Source organism: Neodiprion fabricii, chromosome 7 (genome assembly GCF_021155785.1).
Source record: "Neodiprion fabricii isolate iyNeoFabr1 chromosome 7, iyNeoFabr1.1, whole genome shotgun sequence".
NCBI lineage: Eukaryota > Metazoa > Arthropoda > Insecta > Hymenoptera > Diprionidae > Neodiprion > Neodiprion fabricii.
In genome coordinates, this window is record NC_060245.1 from 19,050,821 (window position 1) to 19,056,820 (window position 6,000).

Below are 6,000 nucleotides of genomic sequence, written 5' to 3' on the forward strand. Positions count from 1 at the left end.
AGAAAAAACAAACTAGTTTTATTAGATAAGGTTTGTTTTGGTAGAAGCCAGAACGATATTCCGGATTACATATTTTCTCAAACACTGATTATATAAATAACAATTAAACAAACTACAGTTTCGTATTTAAATTTTTGAATAAAAGTGATTTGAATGCAGAACCGTAGTTTGTTTAATTGATATTTACGATAAATATTTGAGAAGGTAAGTAATTTTTCTTCTGGTTTCTACATGAATAAACTTTGTGTAACAAAACTATTTTTCCCTTTATTAGTTACGTGTGAAAATTCAAAATTTCACATCTAGATCCGAAAATCAAAATTCTTGTTGACCGGTGTTATTTATCAACGTAATAAAGATAGAAGCAAACTTTATAAATAATAAACATAGATTTCGGTTATTATTCGATGTATGGAATCAGAATTCATTTATTTAAAAACAAACTCAAAATATTTTTTCTTATCGTTGATCTGAATTATAGTTAAAGTATCGGGGAATTAGAATTAGAAACAAGATCCGTTGGTCGCAGGCTATTTGTACGAGGTATTTAATTAATAACTATAAGCATGAGCGTTACAAAAAAAAAAAAAAAAAAACGAACAATTCAGTATATAACGGAATTAAGCAAAAATATATTAATAATCGTGAATTTAGTTTAAATCTACGGATCTGAAGACGGTACAAAAATAACAACTTTTAAATACATTTGAACTTGCAAACCTGCAAACTCTATTATCATATAATACGAACGCAATATCAAGTGCTCGTTAAAACGATTTTGATTTGCTTGATTGCTATAATCTTATACATGTATACAAAAATATAATTACCGTCATATTTAATGTATTAAAATTGTGATAACGGTTTTACCGACGACGTATCGATTTATGTACGATAGACTTTAGTCTTCCACCTGCAGCGTTGATATCCTATTCTCGAAATAGTGAAAAAGGAAAAGAAAGAAAAAAACGAAAAGTACACACGAGAAAAAAAAAGGAAGTAAAAAAAAATACGGGTAATTATTACCAGAGCCGTTATAGATAATTGATGAAGTCTCTTTCTCTCTCTCTCTCTCTCTCTCTCTCTCTCTCTCTCTATCTCTCTTTCTCTATCTCGACGTATTTTTTTTTTATCTTCCTTTTCTTTTTTTCCACGATTTTCATTGCCTTTTTTCTTCCTCTCTACCTAAACTTCGATTCTTCTTTTTGCCACGCTCAGGTTTACCGTAAGATTTGCCATTGCCATTCAACTAGCGCAGCTTAGCATCCGTTCAATTAGCATAATTAAACGCGCCGTGGTCGTATCTCGTTTAACACTTACGTCAGACCGATAAACGTAACCGCAGTAATTGTAAACTTGACGATTTTATTTTCTGCAGCTGCATTATGTCAGTTTCTTGGACTACTCAACGCACTTATGATCATCAATTAAATATATCGTAGCTAGAAATTTTTCATTAAACTCGCTTACGAATAGTCTATATCAATTTTATTTTGAACTCATCTATTTTTTTAGACAAATGGTACTTTTGGATAAATGGTAATTTTTTACCTCTTTTATGAGAAGAAAAACCAAAAATGAAAATAAAAGAAATAAAAAAAAAAAAAAAAACCACGAGATATTGAAAGGAAATTGAAAAATCGGAAGACAGTTAATTTCTATGCTTTAATAGATGATTCATCAAAGTTAAACCTTATGATTATCTGTTAGATATTCATAACGATTACGGGACAGAAAAGAAAAAACAAATTGTATCTGATTTTAATTTAAATCAAATAAAAGTTATTGCCATTCGAGAGGTAAATGGCCTGAGATTTTGCCTGATAATGTTTAGAGCGCTGGTAAAAGCTCGATTCGATTCTCACGGTTGGTTGAATTACGGAACGGTAGTGAAAATAAGAAAACAAATGAACAAGGTAAAAACCGTGCTGTTGTTGTATCGAAAATATAAGAGGGAAAGAGATAAAAAGTAAAAATGAAAAAAAGGAATAAAAAAAAAAATAGAAAACTCAAGCGACAGAGAAAATTACTCCTAATGTACACATCGCGCAGACAAAAGAGCCAGCTATGCGGCTTGTGCACGAATATTGCGTTGCGCAATCCGCCGGTAATGGTCTTACTTTTTTACCAAAAAACTGTTGGCTCAAACGCGTGTGACGCCGTAGATCACCTGTCGTTAACTGACAAAAGCGGCTATTCTAATGTTTCGTTTTTTGTTATTTTTTTTTTCTTGTTTCTCCCTCCTTGCTTGAGAACTGGCGAAGGAAAAAAAAAATAAAACGAGGAAGAGGAAGGAAAAAGAAACAGAAACTACGCCGAGTCTACGGCTGAGCGAGATTCTAGGATTTCGTCAGGGACCAGTTATTCCGAATATCCGGGCCCATTTGAATTTCACTAACCAGCAACGCTTTTGCGATGCCGCACTGGGAAGAACTTCATTTGTTACAGTAACTAGAAAAATTGAGTAAAACAGGTGTCGTTAAAAAAAAGTGTTCGAATATTGTTGGAATTACGAAGAACGAGGTACGCGTAAACATTTTGCGCTATCGTCGATCCTTTTTTGGTTATTGCAACGCAAAATCGGTTTCTGAGGTTTACTCTACTTTTTTAGTTAAGCAAGGCTTTAACGTCAATTTATTCTTGCACGAGCGTTAAATTTTCGCAACGGTTGCAAGAAAATCTAGCAACAGTGATCGTAATGAGAAATAATAGTAACGGATAATAGACTTTCCGACAACAGCCAGAAAACTAATTTTCATTTTCTACCTCGAACTATATTTTTCGATTGTGGTAAAAAATGAAAATATTCAAGGACCGAGTGGTAACCGGAACTAAAAATTTCTCTCAGTGCGAACAAAGAGATGCCACGTTTCAGGGAGAAAAAAAGACATTCAAGAAATGAAATCAAGGTTTGAAAAATTGAATTTTAATTCAAAGATTTTAAGAATTGCCAAAAATAAACGATTTTTGATTAAATCGATTACTTTTCAAAACTCGATTAATCGACCGGCACGATTATTTTTCTGTACAATCGGTTTTTCGTTTTTACCTCCGTGAACGAAGCGATACAATATCAAAATATGTGACTAAAGCATCAATTATTACCATTATTTCACATACTGAGATACCTATTTGATATAACAAGTGAAAGATAAATGAATATTTTCAATGAAACTATAAATCATCAAAAAACTTTTCCGTTGTTAAGACTGCATACTAAAATTTGCGAAATTTTGATTTAACATGCAATGTTTGAAAAACATCCGAAATAATCGATTAATCCATTAATGTTTAACGATTCGATCGAGTCGGGTTCGATTATATTTTTGGATTTGATTAATCCGTGCATCGGTTATTTCTAGCTCAATGGACATCGCAGTGAAAATCATTAGTTAATTCTTCTTTTCCATTTCGCATAGTCTCAATTTTGTTCTGATATTTATTGGTTGAAAATGAGGATGTAAAATTTTCTTCTTGGAAGTGAAAAACCAAAAAATGAATTGAAAAAAATTTGGCAAAATGCGAAATACGTATATTTTTCGATTATGAGAAGAAAAAAAAAAAAAAAATATGTTTTTGTCGTTCGTTGCTAAACTAGGCAAAATATTATTACCGAATTTAGATCTCCAACATTTTGTGTTCTTTTTTCTTGAATATTCTTCAATTTGCATCCCTCAACATTTACCGTCTCATTTCCCGAATAATCGTGGAATCAGTTCTACAAAATATTTTTGCAATGATTGGCGTTTTTCCCCGTCACGATTTTTCACTCGAGTCAGCATCACGAAACATAAACCGTGTATTATGCGGGTGGTAAGCTATTTTTTTTTTTTTCACCCCATTTTGCGAGAAAAGTGATCGGTTCACGTTATCGGGGAAAGCCTTTGCGTAGAGAACCCCTCGACACCGGAAGTGCATTAGTAGTGTCATAATTTAATGGCAGGCAGTCAGAGAGTCCGGCGACGTCATTGCGATAATTAATAGCTTTTTATATACCGTGTATCGTCACGTGCGGTAAGCATTATATTTAATCGTCGTGAAACGGTATTTAGTTGCAATACTGCTTGTATTCGCGTTGATTCGTTTCTTGAAGAAAAAAAAAAAAAAAAAAAATCAGAGGTTGGATACGTAAAAACGGTGGCGATGAAACAGCGGACGATCAGAATTATTATCATCATTATTATTTTTCTGTAAGGAATAAAAAAATTTATAGCACGGCGTTAAATTTTATGTCGGTGTTTATGATTTCGTCGTCAAGGATTCGGAAGTTGAAGTTGAAGTTAAAGTTGAAGTTTGTTGACAATAAACTAAGGACAAATACAAATTACAGTTTGATAAGAAGCCATCAGATGTTTATTATTTTGTCTACAAAGAATAATAATGGACACATGTCAGTATTCAGAAAAATATGTATGTTACAATAAAAATGATAAAACGTGGAAGAGAAAGATTGGCGGAGTTGAGATTTGAATTCGGTGTAATTAAGGTACCTACGATTATCATGAGAAGCGATAGGTGTGCCTATTAGAATCTCGATTGAACCATCATTCGGCTAGCATCGAGCTGCACGTTGTTGATTGGAAGGCATGAAACTCCCGATCGTACAAATAGACCAGCGTAGATGAGAAGTGAAGTGAGTAATTATCGCCCCATGGACGACGCTAATGGCGATCATGAGTTTTATATCGATGCCGATTACCTTCCGGAGTTAAAATCAACGAAGACGAAGCGCGGAATAATTGTCTCGATTGAAAACACGCTTCGTTGCCTCTTCATTTGGCCTTTCGGATTCAGGATGGAGAATAAAAAAACAAAAAACCTCGAGTTTCGATCGCTGGAGTAACTAAAACGAACGAAGGTGTGAAAATGAAAACCGAACGCACATCTTGCTGGTCATAAGACCGAATGAATATCAAGCTTGTAGAAAACTGGAGCTGTAATTCCTGACGAGACATTTTTGCAAGACATTCAGTGTCGGATATTTATAGCAATAATTTGAACGCTTAAAGGCACTTGACAAATATATTCATATACAATTTAAGGTGGTCCATAATATCGGTAAAAAAAAAATTTATTTTCTCCCATCTGGTAAATTGACTCGGAATACTGAAAAATGATTTTTAAAAGTGAAATCCTCTCTTAATATTAACATGAACCCGTACCCCAAAGGTCCTTTGAAGGAATTGTATGTAAATAATATATTTATTAAATCAGATGGAAAAAGCTCTTCGTCGCGTGAACGAGAAATTTAAGTCGGAAGAGCCGAGACTAAGAAAATTGGTGTCAGAAGAGGGATTTCGAGTTCCACTTTGCTGCTTCGATTAATTTCTGGATGAAATCGTAACGATTTCCGATTCGAATTCCTGAATCACACGAAGCGTAAGAGAGATGAGTATCTGATGAATAAGTAACGACTTGAGATTCTACCGTGGAAGCTGCCAGCCAAGGTTCTTCGCGTTTCTCCGACACCGTGAGATCCTGTCCTAGTTGATATCCTTCGGAACTGTGCAACTGCAACGGTGCAGGATCGGCTACCATGCACGCGTTAATCAATACCTTGTGGCGATTTATACCCATTACCCTTGATAAATCAATATAACGAACGAGCCTCGCGTCGAAGATGCGAGTGCATCGCAGCCTCGTCAGATCCGACCAAATTTGTGCATCGATGCTGCCCAAGGAGGAACAGGATTGTCTCGGTGTCGTGTTGAACACGGTGGAGAATAAAACAGACTGAGAATTCATCGTGCTCGGTCATACATGCATCGGCCGTTTCGACATGCTCGAACGTTTTTAAACATTTTTATTTGCATTTAAAAGGGACATTTCGTCATTAGTTGAAGACTCGTGAATTTCGGGGCCACGGGTTTGAAATAAGTGAAAGAGAAATTGTGGAATTAGTCGCACTTTTATGAAAATATAGGGAGGATTTCAAGTCAATTCGAAAGAAAAAACGAGTTTTTTTTCCCTGACCACTTTTGCTGCTTTCGCTCTTTTACT